Below are 26820 nucleotides of genomic sequence, written 5' to 3' on the forward strand. Positions count from 1 at the left end.
GGCGCAACTAATAATGGGGGGTCTGAGGGTATGGCATACCCGCCAGGGTAATCGATGGTGCGGGTGCCCTCCCCAGAAAATGTTTAGGATAAATAGTGAGTTTTGCAGTTTTCTGAGGGATATTTATTAATCCTTAGAATATTCTATAAGTAATATTAATGCCATTAAGTAAAATGGATTTAACTTTAAAATTTCTCTGAGCTCTAGGGGGGGGGGGGTTATCCCCCAAAACTCCCCCCTCGCTGCGCCACTGATGTGTGCACAACCAAGGGAAGTTTTGAGGAGGAAGCTTCCTCATTAAGATCATCAGGAATGATATCATTTAGGGTTAGATGTGGTGATACTATAACGCTTACTTCCTTTCCCTGTAGGACTACCTAATTTAAATCCTGACGACCCAAATTATGTGGTCAAAAGGTCAAAATTATAAAATTTGATTTTCGCCTAACCGAACTTCCGATTTTATGTCCCAAACTTCATCAAAATCGCAAAACTTGAAGTGCCGAAAATTTGGGATCAAAACTGACTCACCATTAATGGGACAGTCAGTGGTTAAAAAATGTTGTTAGATGAGCAGAATCGCGTAGCTGCGTTTTTGTAGAAAGTATTATAATCGGAAATGTTTTAGGGAGTAAACAACTTTTTTTTGGGTGCTAAGTTCCGTTAAATGATTTTGAGAAATTTTCTAACATCTTATTTAAAAGCCTACTTTTTGTGGAGGGAAAGGCGGAAAGGTGCATGAAAGTGTTCACTGATGCAAGCAGGCATTAAACAACGCGTATGAAATTACCGATGGGTTGATAAATGTACATCGAGGACGTAAGTTTCGGGAACACCAGTCCTTTAAACCTTGAGGAAGGTGCGATGTTGTTAATTCGCGACTTTCGAAGAAGAAAAAGTCTTAGTTCCGTATCGTGCGAACATGAAAATGCTGTTTTTGTATATCTACCCAAAATGGCTTCTCTAAAAGGTACGTCGTGAGGGTGCTGTAAACTTTTACAACCATAGGAAAGCCGGAATGAAATCGGAAACCGCAACATTTTAAGGTTTAAATTTCCTTCATTATGCCAGGACCTTTTCATAATGCCTATGTAAGATATGCATGAATATCTATTGGGATAATGAAGAAATCATTTGTAACACAAATGAAAAGCCATTCGAAATTCAATTCACTCGGATCAGTTTCGTTGCCCGTTAGCCTTAGCGTGAGAATTTGGATCGTGGGAATATCAGGTGATTGGATGATTGTAGTCAAAATTGGAACAATACCGGTGTTGGGATCAATGACCCATATAAAGTCCTGAACCTAATTCTCATTTATGGCCCATTGTAGAATTATAGAAAGAGTATACTGACCAGTAGCATTTGGTTTTGCATCCCTCGACCGCTAAATTATTATTTTTCTTTTTGCTGACTTCCTCTCATGGTCTCTATGTGAAATTGTTAATCTACGGCTATAGAGGTTATAATGCATAGCAAAGCCTATATATCTGTTGGCAATGTTGAAAGAATTGAATATGGTGAAATTTGACTTGATGTGACAGTTGAGATACGAAATAACGCGAGATTATTGACTAGGGTAGATACATTGCGGTGATATGAAAGACTTGGGTATAGTGACCCTTCAATGGGTCTTGAATAGAGTCGTGGTATATGCGTATAACTATTCACCCGTGTGCGTGAATACGTACAAAGTTACTTATTGGTCCTTAATTTTTTATAGCTCTTTGATGAGTGAAAATTATCAATAAGTCACAAAATATGCTTTCGAAAATTGATTGGGAATTTGCCTATACTTATGTAAACGTTAAAAAATAATCAGTCTGAACGGAAATAGAGTTCTGTATTGATTTGAAAAGGAAAAATCAAAATTCAACATGGATTCCGTTTGGGTTAGCATCAGGTGATGTAAAGCTGTAGTCATGTCGTCATGTTGAAAGAATATAGAAGGATAGATAAAGTAGAGGAAGAACGTATTAGGTTTGAATGTTAAATAATATTTTGACCTTCCCCATACAATATTTTTGGTACCTATCGATAAGTGATCATTTTCCTGCGCAAAAGCATAAGTATCGATTTGGACCACCAACCTGCAACGTTTTGTCAATAATTTATGCAGAATACGGAGAGCCGTGTTCATGACTACGGTATGAGCTTTCTCCTGTTGATTTTGTCGTTAAAGTCGTTAATGACTCTCGCAGGTTCAACTGAGGGCAAATTTTTTTGAGTACCTACTCGTTTGCTGCCCTCAAAAACCGCAACGCGTTCGTTCAACAACGGGATATTAGTCACGCAGAGGAACTACAAGCAAGTTGTCAAGTTTATACCGGCTCACGGAAAAACCAGAATTGATTGGCCACCCAGTCGGTGCGATATATTTCTTGCCGACTAAGATTCTTCATATTGTAAAATATAATGATCAGGATTGTAAAATAATGATTTTCACAGTGTTAACTATTGTGCATCTTAGAAAGTTTATCCGAAATTTCAATGTTAAAATAGTTATAGACCAGCGATAGAGTGCAAATTTTTTCAATCCGATTCGCAAAGGAATAATATTTCACTCATTAGGAGAATAATGGATATTACGCTACTTTACAATTCACAGCATGATCATTCACCGTTTATATCGGCCATTTAGACCTGTGGCATGAAATATTTTTGGCAACTTCAAGTGATTATCTTTCTGCGCAAAAGCATTTGCATCGATTTTGACTACCAACCTGCAACTTGAGCCTCATCTCCCGCTGCGATGACATCCGTCTCCCTGCATTTGACGACGCAGAGTCCGCGTTCGTGAAGCCGAGTCCCGCTTCCGTTTCCCCGTTGAGGTGATTTATGGCCTTCTGGCCCTTCCCTTCTCTTCCGTCTTCTCTCGCCCATCAGCAGATGGCTAGCCATGCGATACGTCGGAAAGATATTGTGAGACTTGGGCGATGGGATGTGGATATCGATCCAGTGGTGAAGAATGATCGAGCCCTCACATAAACAGTATTACTTATCGTAATTGTTCGGGTAAGGCTGCGATTTTTTCCCCTCGAAAATTTCCCGCCGTCTCACATCAGAAGTGTCTTTACTATTCACTTCAACCTCCTCAGCCTCGGTGATGGTTAATTAGAAAAATGATTTGGCAGTTTTCATAGAATAGTGCTTTGATTGACAAAAAATATCGTCGAAAGTGACAAAAGTAGAAAAAATTGCCATTTGTATTAACATTTTTTCTATGCAAAACCACTTTTCAGTTTTCGCAATAAGTAGGAATGGTTTTACCACCTCGATACTACCTCTGGGTACGCTCTTTTTGTTTAGCGAACAGAAGTTTCCTTTAGTGCATCCTTATCTTCTTGTTATCGTAAAAAAGGAAATGTAGAAAATATGTGAAAGGGTTACGACGATGCCGAGTTTGTAGCTGCCAGATGTTTAGTGATTACCAAAAGTGCAATATTCATTTACATACTGATTGGTCCTCTAAATTTCATGAACAATACCAAATTTAATCAATATTTTTGGTTAATTATGTATTTGGGTTACAATAAAAGCGAATTATTTGCAAAAATAATAGAGTTCCGAAAAATAAGCAAAACGGCTCATTTGACCTGGGGAACTCCCAACGTTGCGTATACGCAACGTTTCACCAACCGCAAACTAAAAACAATAAAAATATAAAAATCGATAATTTGCCTTATTTGGGTCTATTTTATTGCTAATTCATCAAAATATTTGGAATTTTTAAGTTATTAAAATGCTTGGGATTTAATGGGTTAAATAATTCGCGCGTAACCATAATTTCAAGAATTGAATATTTTCTGTAAAACTTGATGATTTAACTACCATAAGTCTTCTATCGTGCGACATAGTAACCAAGGTCCATTTGGGTTGCATTTCCTCCATTTTATGGTTACTTCCTGCATTTGGATACTTTGGGGTGGAACAAGAAATTTTTTCTTCCTTACTCCCATTAAAATTTTATGCCCCTCCTTGCTGCCGTTATTTTTTGAAGAAACCTTTGAGTGGAGTTTAATGGTTTTTCGTATTTTTATTTTGGTTTTCCCCCGCGAAAATAGCCGATCCTCCATGGATGTATACTTTTGCCGCCCACGGCTCTGACGGGCGTATATGAATAGAGGACAAGGAAAAGCGGGTGCTGAGGAGTGTGCCCTGGCAATATTCTCGTGTGGGATGGTGCCGATTAAGCGGAAAAAGGATGTAGAAAAGTCCTTAATTTCAATTTTAAATTGAAAGGAATATCTAATGGCTCAATCCAATTACTCGCCATAAAAATAGTTTTTGTTTGCATTGCTCTCCATTATAGTTTGATATTTCTGTGAATATTCTTCTATTTATTTTTTCTTTTCGAGGAGCAAGCCGTCAGCTTGGTTCGCTGAGCCAGCGTAGCGGATGAAGGTCGAAGAGAAACCTGGCTTCGACACTTGCATGCTCTTCGCAGGGATCCAAAGTAACAATGGCTTAACGAGTCGCTTTGCAAAAACTCATCTACATTCTCCTCTAGGTTGAACTGTGTTTAAGGATTCAAAAGCTTTTCAAATTGTAATCCTGGAGCTTACAGTCCATAATAAATAGTAAGTAGCTAACTAGTAAGCTAACCCAATGCAACGAATACGAAAAAATTGCATCGGAGGAAAAGAATGAAATTGAAAGGTAAAATTACGCTAGGAAATTTAACCTATTTCGCTCAATTTATCCGACGCTTCTCGCATGTATGTAAAACTTAATGCTCGTGATTATTTGCCAATTGAATTGATGATTCACATTTTATGTCTTCCTTTTCTTGAAGATACATGTTGGCTTATTACTTAGGAGCATCATATTTTTCCATGAAGTTCTCAACCATTTCATTTTTTTTTCGCGGTCAGTGAAGGGTAGGTTCATCAATCATCATGTCTTTAGTAAATTGCACGTGAGGGAGGAAATGGATTTTCAATGGTACCTCGTCTGATGCCAAAAAGAGGTGTTGAATAAACTTGTCTCGCGTCGACTCAAGGCCGTCAGCTATAAATCTCCAAGAACGTTCCGGGATGTCTTCGTAGGGGTATAACGGGATTCGAAGCTTGCTGCTGAGAGATTGGCATCCTGTGATCCTCCTCAATTCAGGTACACATCTTGTCTAACCTTGAAGAATCACTCTTCATAAAAAATCGCAAAGATTTCTTGACGGATTTATGCTACGGTTATAACTTGACGGATTTAAATTTTCTACGTGTGCAAGCTATGATCTATGGGTTTAGTTCATTCAATCTGTACACTTTTTCTTTGTCATTGTTGTTTACAGATTGTGGAAATGAAATTATTTGATATTTCCCAAGGAAAATTGCTATTTGGCCATTCGGAATCCGGAAAAAGTTCAAAGATATGTGAAAATTTTAGGCGCAAGTTTATTTTGAATCATGCTCTTTTTTTATTGCTACTCATCAAATTAATTGATTGACTTTATTAAATGATTACAGGAAGATCTGAAATGTATCGTGTATCGCATATATATTTTGTATGTATATTTTCGTGTGGTTAGGGAATGTATGCCATTAACCAATTCATTGGCCTTATAATTTTTTCATCAAATTCAATTCATTTATGGAAACTGGGCAATTTTCCGTGACATTTACATGATTTCTTCCATGTGTTTTAAATTTCCTGGCATAAACCTGTTTATTCAGGAAAACGTCATAAGTGAAGTATGTATTATTAACTATCTAGATTTTGCAACTTGGGAACAGTTTTGTATGTACTTTGCCTGTATTAACATTTACGTTATCTCAGTATCAGGTTGTCACATCCACATTACATCTACAAAATTCATTAGAGGTGATTAATTACATTATTTATTGTTGAAATTAATTGTTTAAGTATGTAGCTCTATAATCTGCAGCTAATTAAGTGGAATGCCTTCATAACTGGGAATATTTACTGTCTATAATGCTGTTTGTCATTAAAAATGCTGACGTGTTGAATAAAAAACCTTGAACATTTCACATATGATTTTAATAACGACCAGTTTCGTCGCAATGCGATATCGTCAGGTGCAAAATGACGTATGTGAAATTTACAAGGTTTTTTTTATTAAACATGAAGTATGTCAACATAGGGTATATTAGAATATTTCACCAAGTCACGCCTCAAACTATCAATTTAAAAAATTCTGACTCAGTATTTGAGAGGAGAGGTCAAAGATAGTGGCGTTCAGTCTGATAGTTCCCCGGTAAATGACTGTATATTTTATTATGCCTCCTTGCTGGAGGGAACTGATTTTCAACCCCTAATTTCATCAGCCATCAGATTTACTCCTTCACCGTGAATGCTGCACCTAGAATACGTCTTCCCATCTAACAGCATTGGCGATGTATCCCTTTAGTTTGCGCCAATAAAATGTAGTGCCAATATATTAAAGTTCACTCGCACGCAGTCATGGCCATTAGGTCGAACCAGTCGGGTCGAAAAGTATTTTCGAAAGCACACGCCTGAAAATGCGTCCATAAATTGACGTGATTGGATGGCAAAAGCGACGATAGTCTTTAAAAGGGATTGGCTATAGGGTTGAGGGATCAGCCTGTCTTTGTAATGAGATAGGGGAGGGTGGGAAAATAATTTTGTCTTGAGGAAGGGGTTGTTGAAAGTGGGGTGAGTGGGGGGAGAGATGCTAATGCGGGAGGGTGGAAGGTACCCAGCTGTGGAGAGGAGGTGCACGCCCAATGCCTTTCAGCTTGCAAGCGGTCGACTCGAGGTCAAAGGAGACGGGGAAGTGGGAAATGATTTCGGGCGCTTTAAAAAAGGAAGGGAAATTCTCTCTCTCTCTTTGGTGGGAGTGGCGTGGCATTCAAAGGGTCACACGCAGAGGTATTTGCGTTTTGGGTCGGGTAGAGTATTTAGAAGTTGGCTGGAGGAAATACCTACTCAAAATTAGCGTAATGTGTGACTTTATCATAGTCTCAGTATTGTTTTGTCATTATTTAGGTTTCACAGTGATAATGAGAGAGATTTAAATGAACTATAGTTTATTTTCAAAAATAATTCTTTCTTAATTTTTAGAGGATAAAATGTCATTAATGGATAACAACCGTAGATCTTTGTAGATCTCCTCATTAAAAAAAACACGCATTCTTTTTCTCTTGGCGATGTTCATGGATTTAATCAATGAAACTTAATTATTACCATGTATACCTAATTAATTATTAATTTAGAGTATTTACAATACTAGTGGTACTAATTCAGAGTAATAAATGTTATTGTAGAAGAAGAGTGATAAATGTTACTAATAAAAATAATATTTAAATAACCATGCCTAATAGCGGTAAGTGGTTGATACGAGGCCAAGAGAGGTTGAGAAGTTACGATATTTCAGACGGCTGGTGAGGAAGGTAATTTTCTTTTTCTCCTTGTGGGAGTGGTTATGGTTAAAAAGCCAAAGGGTCAAAGCGCCGAGGTGCGATCTTCGAATCCAGCCCTTTGAAATGGAAAGGGAAATATACCCAAGCTAAAATCTGCGATGCGCCTCGCGGGTGAATTCTGGGAGACATATGGGCCATAGTCGTAAAAAAGAAAGCGTTACGGGACGATGCACTGTAGGGAGAAAAGACGTTATTTGTGTGATGACTCCTTGTGGGAGGGCTTGTTGTCCATTTTCATTCCTTAGTCAACGTTATGTAGTGAGTGGGAAGAAAGAAATTTTCATGTTTTTGTTTTTTTACCATTCAATATGTTATGAAGGGTTATATAAAGCCTTTTCGCTGGGTAGGGAAAAAAATCTTAAAACATTTTATTTTGCTATCGATCACATTTTGAAGAAATATAACGAGGTAATTTGATTCGATTTTGTTTTTTTTCGTTTTTTAATTAGCTTTTTGTTCTGATTAGGCAGAAAATTAGTTTTACCGGAGATGGGTCAGCATTCAATCAACGTAGGTTGATTTATGTGTTGATTTATTAGTCTTGTTCACGAAAATGCTAATTCAAGATATACAAGGTTGGTGTTTTTATTCCATTAATTAGCTATTAATGGGACATTAACGGAAGTGAAAGTTTTGGGGTTTTACCCTCATAGGGATAACATATTTTGACAAGTGTCGTGTATTGTTTGCAGGGAAAACGAAATCCCATACCTAACAGTTCGATGAAGTATCTTTCTAATTTTATCGTTTCTGTCTAACCGATTAATATAAAGTCCTTCCTCTCTTTGACTCTGAAAAGATATATATTAATAATTTTTAAAGAAATCTAGTTCTACCTGTGCTCTTACATATAATTCTGAGACCTCTTTTTTATGCCTGTGTATTCCAACCATATTTTTAGGAAAAAAGGTCGTATACACGGGTTGCTGTGGTAACAAGGAGAACACTGGATGAGTCTCCCATCCTTTGATTCCTCATTCGGTGCTCGCGCCATGGAAACAAGGTATTTAAAAAGTTAACTGACGGAGAATGGAAGGGCAGGTTGAAAGGTTGAGGCCTGTGAGAGGAATAGGCGTGTTCAAATGTTTCACGGTGAGGGCGGAGTGGTCTCTTCGCATGGTCGCGCCCTTCGTCTTACGACGGTCGCGGCTGCCGACTTGAGGGTGGTCCACCTAGGCAATGTGCCCTTCCCACTCGCGGCGACGGTAGAGATTGATGCGGCCATAGATCGCGGAGCATGCACAAAGGGTCGAAGGAGTCTAGATGACTGTAATAGAGTGGCAGTTAATCGGAAAGGAGCGGACGTTGGGGCGCTCCCGTCTTTTAATCTACAGCGACGGAGAGCGCCCTAGGGTCTCATTGTTTCGGTCGAAAAGCAAATAAAAATGCAATAATGAGAGTCGGATTGAAGCTGAGGGAGCCTATTCGACTTTGAATCCTAGATTGTCTTCCAGAAGAACTCAGAATGGCTGTAGAGTTGCCGTATCTTTCGTTGGGGAACATAATTTTGCCTATTTATAAAAAAGAAAGGCGATTTTCAACAAAAAATTATTACTCTACCGTTGTTGAAGGTTACTCGGGATTTCCTCCGGGTCAGGTTCTCCAACTCCATCTCGGCCAACGCTTCGATGAACGAGTTGTCCATCGTCACCAGGGCATCATGCTCTAATGACGATGATGCCCTGATTACGATGGACAACTCGTTCATCGAAACGTCGTTCGAGATGGAGTTGGAGAACCTGACCCGGAGGAAATCCCGAGTAACCTTCCACAATTCTATACGCCGGGAAAGCTTGCTATCATTCTTGTAGCTCTACCGGTTGAGTTAATGCTGGTATTATTGATGATAAGAACAGTAACAAAACCGATAGAGTGATTTAACTATTTTGTGGATAGTGATTATATCCACCAGGCAATTTTCCATTCATACATTGGAGTAAACGTGGAAATAAAACTATACGCTGGAGGAAAGATAGAAAAGAAAATGGTCAACTTTTCTGTCGAAATTTCAGCATGGTATATATCAGGTTTTTGTCTAGTACTCAAGGTGGTTCGTCATATTAGTTTGACATGACCTTTGGGTAATAATCATAGCTACGTTATTAAGAGTCAATGGAAAGGAAGCAGTCTGGTTTTACTTACTTTGGTTCTGATATATCCTTAAGAGAAGCACGCTGGACGGACTTCAATATTCTGAAAAGAGTAAAAATATGACAGCTTTAGGTTTTAATTTTTGCGTGCTATTGTAAAACATTTTTTTAATCTTTTTTTCCTCTTGACAATAGTGGAGAAATAAATGACATTTGAAATTCAATAAAACATGAGTAAAAATAAGTAGCATCTGCTCACACAACAGAGAGAAGTGGAAGGGAGATCCCTTAAATTATTTATAAAATTAAACTGGGTACCGCTTAGTGACTACTCACTACTCTAGCACCTATTACAGTGATGAAGTTCATGTATCGGTTTCTTCGTGCCCCTAAACGTTCAAAACAAATTTCCGATCGGGACTATTTTAAAATGCATACGACAGAACAGCGTAGTAGCTTTAATGGTTCAGCGAAGCTTTCATATCTGTAGGAAGGGAACTCGATACTTAAGTGACGTTTGAAGGCATGCAACTAATAAATGCAATACAAATAATCCACCTTTGTTTACAGAAATAAAACCTGTTGCTGATACATCACTGATGAGAGATGAAATCCTAAAATTTTACATAACATCCAACCATAAATTTTGTGTTATAAATAAAGCGGAATATTTTTTTGAGTTAAAATTGCGCACAAAATTCATATCCATAAATAAATAAATATATCGCAAATACCTGAATCCATGCTGATAATCCGAACGTTAAAGGTTTGCTCGAAGGAAGAATATGCGTGCGATCGGCCGGCATCACGAATGGTCCCCGCTCCCAAAAATGCTTCTATTTATGTCAATGCGTTGGTATTTCAACCTCGTGAGTGAATGGCAGCATGGAGAAAGGGAAATCCATTCTATCATAAATTATCAGTATCTCCGGAAACCAAGGCTCTCTTGAATAGATGGACTGAATTATTTTAATTATTCGCGATGATTTTTGGTGCTTCTTGAGGTAAATGGATGCACACAAGGAAGAGTGGTCTTTGTTCGGGAAGTGGTATGTGAGAACCCGGTATTTTCAGCTACGCAACGGAAACGCTGGTTTCCTCCTAGATAGGGACAAAGTATATACCTCCGTAATTAATCCTCATTCACTGATGACCATTCCATGATTTAATTAAAAAGAAGAAAATTCTGAACAGATGATAGTTTCTTATCTTGGATTTCCGCCGATGATTTCAGGGTTATTAATCTGGGCGTGACATATCAACCGCAGGATATATGGGGTAATTATTTTTTTCTGCTGTTGCTCTAGAAACAAATGTTCGTGGTTTTTGTTAAGTCATTATCATGTGCGTATAAATATATTAATGCTAAATGATGCGTAATTTGGCATCTTTTACTCCGCTCTTGAGCGAGATAACGAAAGTTCATTTCCTCACGAAGAGATATGAGAGTTTATTTTTGCATGGCTGGTCACTCTCAGATGGTGTGTGTTCCGGAAGTGTCCAAAACTGATTTCATTTGTGCTTTGATTCGTTCGTTCGTTAATTGGGAAAATGCGGCAGTTTAATTAATGAAAGACTAATTAAGAAAAATTAAAAGATAATTTATCGAAAAACACACCGAATTTATCAAAATGGACATTTTTATATGGGCATGGGATATCGCTACCTTTTTTTAATGAAAAACAATAAATCTCGTTAGTATTTTATTATATATCCTGATAAAAATGGACTTGACTTAGGTAACATGGTAACAAGTTCATTTCATGACAGAGCTTATATTTCAAGACAGATATTATCAATATCCTCCGCTCCGACTCTTCCTAGCTGTACCCTCGCCGAGTCCGTAAGATAAGGGACAACGCCCTCAATAACCCACTGTGGCGAATAGCCGGAGACATTCATATTCATTGAAGAGACATAAATTATCACGTAGTTGGCCACAGAAATCGTAAACATTATTCTACCGGTGCTACTTATTAACCTGCGACAAATGGTGTTTAGAAGACACACTTCTCTGGTCCTAAAAGCGTCTAATGCGCCTTAAGATTTTGCGGGAAGTGTTCTGAGCTTTCTACCTCTTTTTAGGGACACATTCCGCTCATTTGTCGTTTCCAGTTTTCAGTTTTCCAGTGACCAAGTTAGCGGTCAACAAAAAATTAACAAACTATTCACCGCCACCAATATTAGTTAAGGGATAGTGAAATTAATAGCGAGGACTTGTTTGAAGCGTCCTGCTCTATGGTAGTTAGACCTGGGCCATTGGTATGACATATAAGCAAAGAATGGAGGTATTTGATAATGGTGTTACAGGAAAATACTGAAAATACCCTGTGTGGCAAGAGTAAGGAAAGAGAAGATGTTTAAAAGGATCGGGGAAAGGCAGTTTCTAATTACAATGCTAAATAAGCGAAGGAACACTCGGATTGGGCGTATTTTGCGATATGAAATCTTGGTCAAAACCACACTTGAAGGTACAGTGAAGGGATATAGCTAAAAGGATGGACTTAGAATAAAAATAAACGGTGCAATCGATGAAGGACCTTGGATACCAATCGCACAGAGAAGTGAAAAGGTTGGCGCAAGACCGGATGAAGTGGAAGACTGTTGCAGACCAATCCTAGGATGGTTACCGTGGAAGAAGATCGTTTCCAGGAAAATTAGATATCTCTCCTTCCACCTTGCGATAAAACTCCTTTGGATATTTTCTCCTTTTAAAAGGAGTGAGGAGGATGGGTGAGACTTTCGTATGAGTTGTCATGCATCGTGGTGTGCGCCCCATGAGAGTAGCGACACCGGACACCGCTTTAACCCCTTCCTTCCGCCGCAATAAAAAATACGTGTCCACGTTTATTTTCAAGAGCTTAGGAGGAAGGGGTAGGAGGCCGAGGTATCTCACCTCATCACGATTTTCCGCTTCTTCGAGATTTGCATTCCGCTCCGACCTCCAGTGGCTATGGGAGGGGGATAGTCACCTTCCAAGCGCACCGACTCCTTATCCTACCTTCGAAGAATGGAGAAGCTTACGGGTAATCTGGGAGGCAAGAATACTCCATATGATTTCTGCAAATCATTTATTATGCAATTAAATGTTGCACAAATATGTCGTTCTGCCCACGTAATTTTATTCAACAACTCTGCTACACGTTTATCGATTGGCTAGCAATCATCATAAGGTTGATTGATTGCAAATAAATCGAAACACGTGTGGTAGAGTCGTGAAATGAAATTAAGTGGGCGGTACGATATCTTTGTGTATCCTTTAATATGCTGTTTCGCGATATCTCTCCGGAAAAAGTTGACTGTTTATTATGCACATAGAAGATGATCAGAAATGAATAGCCTTCGAGTTCTGGTGGTGGTGTAAGGCGTTTCGGACGAAAAACGAGGTATACTGGAGAGCAGTCGAAGAAAGAGAACTGCGGATCGTCACACGCCAGAGACGGACTCAGTGGATTGGCCATGTCATAATAATTAGCCAGTACGTGAGGTAGAATGATTGAGGGAAAAGTATGAAAAGTATATAGTATAGAGGAATGCCAAGAGATAAGTACTTGGGGCAGGTATAGGATGGCACAAGGATGAAAGTCAGAGGATTCACGGAAAACATGGATCAATTTCTGAAAAACAGCGAAAAAATCGAGATGGGTCATTATCGGCTTTACTAACTATTCTTTTTATCTAGTTACCGCATTAACTATTCAGTGCAAAAGCTTGGATTTTATTCATTCATTAATTCATTGTAAGTCGTCGCTTCACTTTTTAAAAACCGCTGCGTCGTATCGCCGTAGAGCCACATGTCAACTCTCTACCTCTCTCAATATTAGGAATTTTAACGTAGATCCATATGAGGGGGTGAGAAGCCAATTTTTTAAAAACATAGTTACGTATAGAAATTGATGGAAGAAATATGCAAAAAATTGGTGATCAAGGGAAACTTGTGAGTCTCCATTATGTGCTGACATGGAGAGGAAATTCAAATGCACTATTAAATATCAAGTTGACCACGTTTGTTTTCTTTACCTAATTTCTGTACCTGACTCTGTTTAGAAAAACAAATCGCTTGTTCCCCTTGGCTTCCCTCCCTCTCATATATGAATCCTGTAGTCACTGACTAGTCTAGACTAGTATGGTATGGTAATTGAAGGAGGCGACCGACAGCTTAGGATATTTACGCCATGAGGGAAGGGTGTGGAAGGAATAATGGAGAGAAAACTGGCGTCGACATTAACCTACTCTTAACGAAAGGCGCTAAGGGGACCACGGATTAACGTTCCATCCGACGGACGGAGTGTTACGCCTGTATGTCCTCCACAAACATACAAGCAGAGATCGGGCAACCTCTGAAAAATCTCTGCCAACGCCGCGCCGGGATTTGAACCCTGACCGACGGAATGGGAAGCCAGCACTCTAGCCACCATACCGACCAGTCTAGGCTAATCCTGTAGTCACTAGGCTGTAGTCACGTGACAATTTTATGTCTCATCCCATCTGAGTGACGTCACTCTTTCCCTCAGCCGATAATCTCCACCCCAAACCTTCCCACAGTACCTTTCATCGCCAACCCCCGCCAATCCCCTCCGCCCCGTGCCAAGCCTTCGAACTCTCCCGCCCATGCCGCAGCAGCGGCTTTCACCTCCCCGTGTCCACACACTTCTCCCATTCTCCATCGCTTCCTAAATCTGCTTGTTATTCCAGATGCCGCTTTGCCGTCTCCCACCGCTCCTGTGAGCTCCCTCGTTTTATTTTTTTCTCTCTCCTCGTGACTTGCTGCCGCTGCGCTCTTCCCTCCAGTCGATGCCATCCTCTTCCCACAAACGCGACACCTTAGTCCTGAGTATCTATTTCAGGATAAAGTGCATCATAAAAAGGAAAAACTGCAATTCCACGTCTATCGATAAACATACTTGCTAAAATATAAAAAAACAGCCACCAGTGTCCTTTTGCAATTGTCAAATAACAAGAAAATGAATCAGAATATTATAAAATGGACCCAAGAAGAAATAACAACAATGGATTCCTGATTTCAAGCGACAAGATGGCTTTGTGAGCCGAAACGCATCGTAAGCATAAAAATAATTGTGGAAAAGGGCAACTAATTTTTATACTAGGCAAGGCATGTCGAGCTTCCACTATGTCGGTTGTCAACTAAATAATCTAAAAATTTTAGGATGTAGGCGTAAGTTATAGAAAAAAATACGTCATGTGAAAGTATGAAATAGGATTGGTTGAGCGGGAGTGACGCGTCCTCTCAATGTTATCTGAGTGGGAGATCATCCACACTATCCTTTATTGTGCATATAGTACAAGTGAACACAAATTTCATACAGGTTCCTCATTCGTCTTCAATGCCCTGGTCGAACTCTTCCTGCCTGAATGCGAGGAAATTTGCTTTCACAGCGTTGGAATCGTGCCTCAATAAGTTTTCCCATTGTGCACTTTCCTTGAATTCTTATTTTTCTTGTTGTCTCATTCATACCTTGCTTCATACATACTTTCTTAATGCTGAAATCCCCATCGTTCTTCTGAAGTTCCGCGGATTTCTCGTTTTATCGATTTCTCAACAAATTCTTTACTGTACCCGTAGGCAGTAAGTATAATTTTGCATTTTATTTCTAATTGTTAGTTTTTCGCCAGCTCTGGGACATCGGTTGCAACATTTTTTATTTTCCTCTATTTATCTGCTCACCAATTGTCAGATGTTCCCTGCAGATGGGAAACATTTTGGATACAACCTCATGGAAAAAATTTGGAAAAGCGCTTATTTATTTTTTAGGACCTCAAACCCAAATTGAATAATATCATTTCATCTATAATATGTTATATCATCTTTGCAATGCCAATGCTAGCTTAATCGTTTGCTTCTGCAATTAAAAAAATATTCTTAATAATTTCTGATCGTAAAAATGAGTAAAAAATAGTAATTGATCTCTCAATTATCAGGGAACTTTCGAAAATTCATTAGAAGAGAATTAACTCAGCCTTTGGGATCGGAGCGAAGATATTTTGCAAAATTTCCTTACTCTGTTCCAAATTATTATTCTCCAACCGTCGCTTGGAGAAAAAAATCCGCAGAAACCAATTTTCTCCAGGCATTTTCGCACTTTAGCATCTAATTTCAGTGATATTTATGCTCTTATCGCCCCCACCAGCTGAAATAATTATGGGGCACGATTTTATGCCCTGGGATGAAGCAAAATGTACACATAAACTCCACAAGGGAAACCGGTTTAATACGCTTTTCATGTAGGTATGAGGTATTTGGTCAGCGGTGGACTTTCATGGTGATTAGACGGTTTTAATAGTTCGCGTAGAAAAGCCATAAATGGCCTCGCGAAAGCTTTTTGTATCGTTGCAAAATTACTTCAGGAAATATGCTCTCATATTCTTATATTTTCCGGTTGTTTTACTCAGAGCATAACTAATTCCTCTATATCTCTTAGGCTAGAGTGAAATATATCTTAGATTGATTTCATACGGTTTGCTAAATTGTCGTATTAAACGATTCTTCTGTAATTTGATGGTTATCAAAAACTCCAATTTGTTTGGCGCTTAAAAATTTGACTGCTAAACAAAGAATTTATGCAACTTAAGTGAAGGTTTTCCGAAGAATTTATTTGTGAGTTAACATTACCACCGTGATTTTCAAGGTAATGTTGTGGATTCAATGAGATATTGGGAATTTGACAAACATGATTTTAATTTTTCGTATTTTTTTATGATGTATTTCTTCTATTCGACGAAAATTCGAGTTTGACATAAATTTTCATGTCATCTAGTAGCGTCCACGATTCAAGAAATTTCTTTTGTGTTTTAAATTGGTTATGGAACTGTGATATAAACAATCATACGGGTTCTTCACTCTTTAATAAAATAGAATAATGAATTAGACTTCGTATTGCGATTGGATTTAGCGAACACGTGTGTCCTTATCAAAATCATTTTACGGTTTAAAGGTTACCGATACGTTCTTCGACTAGCACCTATATACATACATTTGCATAGGTAGGAATGTATTTGGAAGAGGTAACCGAATGATAGGAGAATTGTGTCTCAGCGAAGGTCAGCAAGAAGCGGTGGAGAGCATCTCAGCGTCGGCATTAGTCTGCTCTGATCGAAAGGCGCCAAGGGTATCACCGCCCATCGGGCGGACGGACGGAGTGTTGAGCTCAACATTGCCTCCACAGAGCACACAAGCAGGGATCGGGCAGTTGCTGAAAAATCAACACCACCTCCGGGATTTAAATATAAGTCTACGGGGTAGGAAGCCTACTACTTAGCCACCACACCAACCCGATCCTTGCATACTTCGGGTGGCAGGAATGTGTTACCGTATGGAATGTTCTCACTCATTTACAGAGCTTATTAGATATTCGTCTCATATAATGACTGCTTCATTCGCCTTGCGTACCCGCAGTTCATCAGGGAGGACCAACTTAGGAAACTTAGGACGTTTTCAATCGCTTCCTTTGCTCTCTCTTCATTACTCGAGTCGCGTATGAGAGCTGACCAAGCCTCTGGCTTGCATCCTTTTCCTCCTTACTCCGCGCTTAACTCTTAATCTCTCTCACACGCCAGTATTCTTTGATACAATGAGAAAAGTGAACAGGCCCGTGCTGGACCCCTTATCAGGGCGGTGGACGGCCATAGGCAAAGGGCGCCAGCACTATGAAGGGGGAGGAGTACCGGGGGGTGTGGAATATAATAAATAAATTTTGAAATTTTATTCCTTAACCTCTTGAGATTGAATTCATCTTTACCAGATTGAAATATGTTGGTTGAAATTATTATTTAGTTTATTCAAGATGTTGATAATTATGCTGTTAAATGAGACGACATTGAAATCAAGTTAACCGCTTAATGTTGGTATTCTGACAGTAAAATTTGTCAGTCTCGTTACAGGAGGGCGCCACCGCGGTGTCCCGGCGGCCCTGCACTGACCTGAAAGTGAACTACTGGAGAAGGGAAGATGTCGAGAGTTTTCTATCATATCCACGTTCCTCAAGCGAAATTATACAAACAGTTACTGTTAACCTGGGTTACATGGACATAAGGGCAGCTTAAGCCCACCTGGAATATTATATTATATCAGTTCAGAGAAATAAATACGAAATATCAAACTCATTTTTTAAGAACTTTTCTTATTTTGAGCTCGATTTTCCAGCTTCCAGCTTTCCAGCTTCTACCGCTTGCATACGATATAGTTTATTTTTACGTTGAGCTAAAGTTACCCTGATGGGCCCAAGTAGCCCAAATTATCATATTCATGATAAAAGTAAATTTTTTTATCCAATAAACAGTATTTACATATTTTTAATAGTTGTTGTAATAAAAATAATAGTGTTACTTGTCATATGTAGTTATTTTGAAAATTATACTTAAATATGAATTGCGTTAAGAGCACTTATTTATTTTAGCGATAAGATGCAGGAAACCAGGTTTTTGAGTAGTTAACCGTGCTCTGTTGCTAAAACGACTGTCTCTAGTTTTATCCTAAAAAGTTAAGACTCCTCAGCCGCGCCTGGCGCTTCCCGAAGGCATGGAAAGCAGCGACGACGGAATGGGAAAAATGTGCGGACTCATATGGTGTGAGAGTTAGTTGTACGCAAGAATGCCTCGCGCTCACGCTGGGGGCGATAGACACAACAGAACACGCTCTTTCAATTGCTGACTAGTTTTATTTTTGTGAACACGACCACTTAATGTCTTCTCGGAAGTAAAAATGATTCTAATAATTTATGCAAACGTGTAGGATATAACGAAGTGTAAGTGCAGGTGAAGTAAACAACATGCGGGATAGTTGTGCAGATTCTCTGCTATGATTTTTATGCTCAAAGTCTTTATCTACGTAAAAAATACTACTACAACGATATGCAGTTGCAATATGATGTCCACGCAATAAAAATCGATTTCAAACTTCAATGTTCTTATTTCCGTCTTCTTTGCCTTTGCTTATTTAACTTTTGGTATGATATTATGGGTAGTTCATAGATTTTTCTTTATAATTTTTAAGTACGAGACTACCTAAATGTGGTAACTAATTTGTTTCAACGTATTTCCATATCTTTTGCTGTGCCGTAAGTACTGCCGGCTTATTATGATTAGCTCTCGAAGAAATATGTTTCTCACATTAAGGATATTTCGAGGTACTTATATCCCGATTCCTAAAATCCCATTCCTCCGGAATAATTATCCCCCCTTCAAAGAAATGCGAAGAAAATTGTAACGAAAATGAAAGATGATCATGCTGCTTTTAAAAATGGCATAGCGAGACCTCTTAAAGACATTTACCCTACCTATTTGGTGCCAACTGTAACTGTATCGAATAAAAGTCGAAACCCTGGTGAAAAAAGTAATGGCCACTCAAACAGTACAGGTTGAAGTCACTGATGAAAGGATAGAGAAAGAAAAGAGGCGAAGGCATGTGAGGATACATGTAATATTTTTATCAATCAGGTGCATTGACGAAAATTGCGTCTTTATGGAGTTTTGGTACAGGAAGAAACAGGAGCAAACGCTTTGGCAAAATTATCTTCCATCTTTAGGGTATACTCTTTCCTTTTTATGACTCAATCATAAAATTACTGTTACCACGATTTAATTTCTTGATCGCAATAATTTCATGATTGAGCTAAAAGAGAGATAGATTAAACCCTGATGATGGGAAATTAATTCGCTGAAACGTTTGCATTGCTCGAAAATTAAACTTTTGATGGTCCAAAATTTCATGAAGACGCAAAACAACAGGACATTTCCACGGTTCCGTTGAAATGATGAAGTGGGCCAGAACTGTACAATGCGGTAAAGAATTGGCCGATAAAACACTCGGAGACTTCGGGAGTGAGAGAGAGAAGAAGGCAATTTCGAAGCAAATAAATAAGATGGGCAGAGAGACAGAGAGAGGGAGGAAACGGTGGCGTTATTCATATACACACGACGGTGGAAGAAGGGCGGGGGTATATATGGGGGCGTTAATAGCTGAAGGCGTGCTGATTGCTCCGTTTGTTTTGCTAAAACCCTCTCTATTCATTTTATAAACACACTCCGGAGTCTCAGACACGCACACACACGAACGCACAATCGGAGAATCACGAGACTCGGCCGGGTTATTTGGGTCGTTGCGGGAATTTAGGGAAAAATAAATCGCACGGGAGACGTGGGACGACTTGTCTTCCTCCTGCGGGAGGCCAATCGTGCAAATAAATAGAGCGAAACTGGTTTAAATAAAATTTAAAAAAATAAGAGAAGAGAGACGGTAGGACTGTGGGATATGGGAAACCTAACTTCCGAGGTCATGATTGCGAAAAATATCTTTTTTTTTTCTCGATCCGCCGAGGGGCATGATGGGTGTTGCTACAAAAATATCGGCATGAGTTCTTCAGTGATTATCGAGAATGAGGGCCATTCCGACTTCAAAGATGTTAAAGTCGGGCTGAAACTTATGATGAATAAGATGTGGAAATCATGGATTTCTCTTGAGTATTCTGGCGGTGCCGTGGAAAGAATTATCGAGACCACACGCCACGCTTCATTCGCAAATATTTATGATGCCCGTAGTTTTTCTTCTTTGAAGAATGCAGAATAGATCATTTTCATGCCATTTTTGAAAATGAGAAATCTCAATACGCTTACTTCATAATGGGAAACGATCAAATCTAATGATAATTTTTGTTTTACTGTAGTGGTCTACCTAAGCCCGTGCATCTTAGAACCCGTAATAACTTTTCTACTCTCTGCAAAGTTTATTGATTTGGTTTTAGGACAAATGACAAAATAATATTTCACAAGTTTTTCTTCTGTAATTGTCTCACAGCATAGAAACAGCTTGCTCGCAGACACTACTCAAAATAGGGAAAATTATACAGCATATTTAAAAACGCTACGTAAAAAATTCTTGCGCCATTAAAATTTCTATAAGTTCTTTTTTTCCTCTACAGACTACAGAGTATTTTTACCGTGATTCGCAAAACTTCTGTTTTTCTTATTTCTTGGCATACACGTGTAGTTATTATTCATATCGAATTTGTATTGCATAATAATAATAATAATTGGATAAACCAAATAATTAAGAAAAATGGAAAACACATAAACAGTCTTCAATAAATCGAATGATTTTAGTTCATTTTATGAAAAGGATATCAATGGAAGCTACCATTTTTCTATCTCAACAACTTCTTCTTGCTCTGTAGTGAATAGACGTTCTGGAGATGCTGTTTTGGGTTAGTGGAAGGGAATTTTCCACCGCTCAGCGAGAGAATATGAGCTCCGGAAGAGATAAGAGATAAGGCAAAGATGGAGACGTTGGATGGATTGATGGTGAAAAAGATGAAATACCTTGAGCCCAAGGCAGACGCCAGTCGTCGCTTCTTCCTCTGAAAAGTATTTGGTTACCCTGTGAGATGCTGATATCTTGTTTTCCTTGATGCATTCTTTTTTAGGCATTTATTCACGCGGCTTTGTGAAGCCGGAAATGTTGAAGTTCCGGAATGTGCTCAAAGTTTATATCATGAAACTCGTTTTTTAGATTTTTGATTTTTTTCCTCTTCATCCATCCATTGTTTTAATGTAAATGTCAAATAAGGTGTTTCCTGTCAGCTGTAACTCGCGTAAATAAAATGTTTTAGCATGCGTAAAATGCGCATTTATAACATTTAAGTACATACATACTCCTTTGTGAAGAATGACGATCATGACCATCAGTGTCAACAATGCAATATTGGAAGGGGTAACGAGTGCCATTCAAGGAAATTTAAATTATACCGGGTAATCTTTGAACCTAATTGATCGATAGCTTTGAGTGAGTATCAGCAATGCGATTGCGCAATCTCAACCATTTTCAGATTAATTGTTTGAAAAAATTATAATCGCACATTTTGCTCACTCTCAATTATTAAATACTCTTAAAACTCCAGAATACCCAATAAAAATTATTTTCATGGTAACTGCAAGTCACATTCACAAAATGCTTGCGTTGCCACAGCTCAATAATTAGGAAGTTGCGACCCCATGTTTATTTAGGAAAGAAATGCTTATAATTTTCTCCCCTACCACCTCCTGAAGTATTGCAGATTCCTCCTGAAACGCCCTGTATGCTCTTAGAATTTTTAGGAAGGGATCTATAAACTGTGTGTATAGAAGGCTAGAGCGGCGGAAATTAGAAAATTCATCGGAGGGATCACGACCGGATATGTTTGCAGATAGAATCGAAATAAAACTCACTTCGCATTGAGAGCGTTAAAAAAATTGAAAGGAAGATGCCGAGGGTGTATAAAAAAAAACGGAAAAAGCGAAATGAAATAAGAGAAATACGTGAAAGAGGAAAAGAAGGCAGGCACATAAAGAATTGGACGTAACGGAGGGTTTCCTTGAGGGATGATGGGGAAGTGGGGGGCCACTATGGACCGTTACGAAACGAAAGGGGCGGAGAATCGTTCATTTTATTCATCTCCCTCCAACTCCCTCTCTCTTAGGCTGGAAATCGCAACGCGAGTCTATTTCGAAAGCAAAAGAGGAAAGGAGTGAAATATTACTCGTCGATGCAAGGCAAACGGACTCTTTCCTTAACGAACCCCGTAATTAAGATTCAGCGTTTTCGAGACGGTCTTACTTTCCTTACGGTCAGCGCGTTCCGGGATCAGGTCGTGCTTTGAAGATAGCATCCTAGGTTTCCAGGATTCTGAGACCTCATCAAAAGGTTCAATACTTAAAATCTGGGATTTTTGGTTTGATTCGACTCCTTTGAAATTCTAAAAGCCGTTTCACAAGATGTTCGTCAGAAAAGTTGTGCACCGTACCATTTTCACAAATGTTATTGCACAGTCCAACATGACTTAGGGGTTATTTTAGCAAGTTTAGTTTTAGAACTCGTATAAAAGTCCTAAATTGTGCTCATGTTGCCTATCTCACTCTCAGCTTGACTATTCCACTTGTGCCCAGATGAAAACGGTAATAAACACTTTTCTTCGCCAACTTGAACACCCCTGAACACGCTCTGTTGTCAGAGTTCGCAGAACGTGGAGACCTTGCCTATCAGGTCATCCCATGCTCGCAGCAGCACCTCATCTGAGGCTTCACATTTATTTTCACGTGTAGCTTTAACTTTTATTGCATCTTTCATTTACCCCTCTTCATACCACTGATGCTGAAAAAATCGTGCTAACCCACGACCACGCTAACCGCTAATGCACGCTTTGTTGATGAAATCTCTGACCTCGTGAGTTTCTCGGAAAATAATTAATTTTTTTCATGTATGCCTGCGAAAAAGGGTGTATACAGTTGGTGTCATTGTGGTAGAGTATGTACGATAACACACTAAAAATGATTCTCAGTATTATCATAGTTAAAAGGACGTGTATGCAATGAATTGTGACTTAAATCATCGTAGATTTAGCGATTGTGTATTCCGATGAGACAATGTCACCGTGAGATCTTAAATTTAGTTTGATCTAAAACACTTCCAACCCTCCCGTACCTCAAGCCATCGCTATATAGAGCATACATTAGCATGTGCTGCCTATTATGATTGAAGATGAATATTTTGTGGCATTGACAAGGGATTATACTCGGACACAACTGCGGCAATTCTATTCGAAAGTTTTTATTCGTTGTGTGTTTATATTGTTCTAATGCAATCGATGCGAATGAAGAGCCATTTCATCTTTCTAATTTGGCCAAAGTCAAATCTATAAAAATATTAAATCACCAATTAATAATCTATAATCTCTAATTAACTTCGCTGAACGCTCTGGCTTAAGAACATTACAATGTTTTGAATGGAAAGGATGATGCCGTGGCTATTTAACATATTTAAAAAAACTTCTCTTTTTCCGTATTTATCTACACAACTGATTGCATTTCCCGAAATAAAAAAATAATTGGATAACTAATTAGCGGCATATTCCTTGTACAGATCATAGGTTACAGAGATGATTTTTGAAGCCATAGTAATTGCAGTTCTATATTGAAAGAGTGTGGAATGGAAAGATGGTGGATAGAGTTTCCTCGATAGCAGTTGGGTTGAAGTGATTTACAAGGCGTACAGAATGGTTTTTGAAAGACGAAGAAGCATGAAAATATGACAAGGTGTGCGAAAAAATGAATAAAGGTTGTAGTTCTAAGGTGTTTCCTGTCTACATTGCTCAAAGTTGTCGGAAATCTTAAGGAAATAACGTTCGACGTATTTCCTGAGGTGAAAATGCAATTCCAGGGCAATGGGATTGAATTGAATGGCTTCAAAAGTTTCATAAAGACTAACATGGCGCGTTACTACCCTTTAGTGCAGCTTAAGTAAAATACGAGACAAGATAGTGAAATTACGGTTATAATTTAGCCGTAGCGTCAGTTTGCAAGAATAACTGCTTTTAGCTTCACGTCGCTTGGTGTAGTGCAAGAAAATTTTTGAGGAAGAATATTTTGTATAGTCATGAAACACCGTTTTTTTAGACGATCAAAAAATTAGTAAATTTCTATTTTCTTGCATATTTTTATACTTCCGAGTTTTTCAATAAAGTTACTGTCACCAACTGGACTCCTTTGTGTAAATTTGGAATGGTTTCTTGATATGTGAGTGCAAATTTTAATATTTGTTATATGTTAGCATTATGATAAGATAACATTCTTTACGCTATGCTAAATTACTCTTATCCATGAGCAAGGTTTCCAAAATCTCGAAATCATGCCTTCTAATTTTGATTGCAACGTTTTCGCTTGTTAAATGCCTGCATTAGGAACAAATGTTTTCAAATACTACTCCAAGAATCAGTCCAATAATGTTTTACAAGGCATATAAATAGCAATTTGCATAAGATTATAAACAAATATTTCATTTGTGAGCATTGAATTCCAAATTCTTGTGGTAATTTTACTGTGATATTCAAACCTCTCATAACTAACAATTAATCCAAATTAATTGGAAGGAATCCTCTTCATCTATTTAAAATTATTCTAACTTTACATGAGGACTGAAATAAGTTTATTATTTTTCGTGCACTGAAGATTCACGAGAGTGAAATTAAGCTCTTATCGAGGAAAGAATATTGCTGTGAGCTCCTCCCTCTTGAAGTAATGTCGTCGCCGAACAAAGAATCCTTAAGCCTTGTTCTATTGTCTTTCCTTCATCTGCTTAGCTTCTATCTTATCTTGCAGTGCGATTGCTGGGCGAGAGATGTGATTTCGGTGTACTCAAAGGGCAGGTCTACCTCTTTTCGATTTTTCAGGCTTTTGGCGCGGGGGGCGCGTCTCGTGCGAGGACGACACTTCAACAAGGATAGGGGACAAGTGAGAGACGTCTAACGCCGTGTCCCAGGTGTGGTTGGGTTTCAGCCTGTCACCCTGCCTCCCATGTTCATACTTTATCATTGGCTGTTGGTATGACGTGCGCTTCAAGTCACAGTTTTCGAATTTCTCGCATTACATGTCCGCACAAATTTCACCGAAACAAGATGACTGAGGAAGGTCGTAGGTAATACTAACACGACCCTCCGTACTGACGAAGGCAATTGCGTTGTTATAGCGTATATATTTGGCATTAAATTAATATCATTTGCTTGCCGGATTTCTAATTTGTTGATGGTTTCTCAGCAGGCAATGATAAAAAGTTCTGTTTTGGTATAAATGTAATTGCACGTGACGCTGAGTATTTATCGTTCTTTCTCCGTTTCGATGCTTAATATATTATTTTTTATAAATTCTTTTATCTCTTATATGGATGGAGAATTCGATATTAATAATATGATAAGAATTGTTCTATTATAATGACTGAAAAACGTGTTAATAACTGGAGACATGTTATCGGTGGAAAAAGTTGATTCGTGTTATAAATGTGATATCATTTCTATTAGTATTTGAATGGTGATAGTAGTGACTCGCGTATCGAGTAAAATTCTTTGCAGTCGTTTGTCTCCACTCTTAATTGCGTATCACGCATTTCTATATGAAGAACCCTTTTAAATAGCTATCAGACCGGAAAGAAATAGCTTATTTATTAATCATGCTCATGATTTCAAGCCTAGGGGCGGAATGAGGTCGTTTTATTGGGGTATAGGGGCGATTTATCACTTATTTGCGGGATATTGTTGATGCAATACCTTTCAGCGGTGAGTAATATTTCTGTGATAATAATTCGTTGACAGGTTAATTCTTAAAATTGATCAATCATTGTAAGTTTTGCTTGTTTACATGGTTGAATAAAAATTTTCATCGAAGAGCAACTGCAAAATTTACATTTTTCAATCTTTCTTGATAATATGGGTGTTGGGGGCGGCCATCCCTTTATCTGCCATTGGTATCAAATTGAAAATCTTAAGAATACAAGGCTCTAGTAACGGTAAGAATACAATCCTTGTTGTCACATTCTCGTCTCGAATGGTTTGTTTTCCTCAGTTCCTATTTTCTATAACACGAGAAGTAAAATTCCATTACTTCTAGGACCGAGCTGCATGCACGTAGGGACGGCATACTGTATTAAAGTGCTCGCGAGAAGGCAGGTAGAATTACTCTGAAATAATTATTGCAACACTGAGATTCGATTCCGAGTACCCAATGGAGTAAATCAATGCACTGCGGCAATGCAACCCCTGGGAATTACAAATACGTGTCCGAGTGGTTAGGCGCGCGGGCGAGGAGTGACGGTGACGGCTGCCGGAGAAGAGGGTAGCCCTCCGCCGCACACGGCGAGCCGCGGCGCCGGAAAGCACCGCTTTGCGACCCTCTTCTTCGGCCGGAGATTCCCGATCCGTCCCCGGGGTGGTCACCGTCACTTCGCGCCCACGCGTGGCTGCCCCGTAGTCTCCCACCGTCGCGTCGCGTCGCAGCAGCGGGAAATTGCAGTCCCTTAGGCCGAAGAGGAGCGCCTGGTAAAAGCAAGCCTTGTTCCAATTTTCCAATTTCTCGCATAGCATGTACGAATAAATTTAACCGAGTGTTAAGGTGCCTGAGTAAGGTGATTGGTAATAATTTATTTGTATTGATATGAGCAGAAAAAGTCAATTGCGCTTTTCTGATAGAAATATTTTGCATTTTTTAAATTATTCTTTGGTCGTCTTTATATTACGTTTTGATGTTTCCCTCAGCGTACGGGTGTGATAATTTGAATGATGGGGCAAAATACAAGGTCCTTTATCAGCGATATCTTTATAAAGACGGAAGTCTCAACCTAAGTGTGGAGGTATACTCAATGTGCTCAAATTTAAGTGCCGAAATAATTGCTTCTCATGATATGAGCCTAAATAATTTACATTCAATATATCTCCGATAACTGCATTGTTTTTATCTGTTTGTAATGCATTATTCATTAACGAATATTATATCATGGTTCCTTAAAGTCAAAAATATTG

General features: G+C 38.8%; 1 protein-coding gene across 4 annotated transcripts in view; it reads right to left on the bottom strand.

The window, feature by feature from the left end:
- Nucleotides 1-26820, bottom strand: part of LOC124153849 (activating transcription factor 3) — a 122291-nt gene that overhangs the window by 75484 nt on the left and 19987 nt on the right. For 2 of the 4 annotated variants that reach the window (XM_046527233.1, XM_046527230.1), the window contains exon 2: nt 9543-9593. The exons of 1 other annotated variant lie outside the window; for it this stretch is intronic. The gene's annotated coding sequence lies outside the window, so the exon portion shown is untranslated. Of the gene's footprint in view, nt 1-9542; nt 9594-10224; nt 10244-26820 lie in introns of those variants that run through there. One more of the 4 variants, XM_046527231.1, reaches the window with a different exon arrangement.

This window comes from Ischnura elegans, chromosome 2 (genome assembly GCF_921293095.1).
Source record: "Ischnura elegans chromosome 2, ioIscEleg1.1, whole genome shotgun sequence".
Lineage (NCBI taxonomy): Eukaryota > Metazoa > Arthropoda > Insecta > Odonata > Coenagrionidae > Ischnura > Ischnura elegans.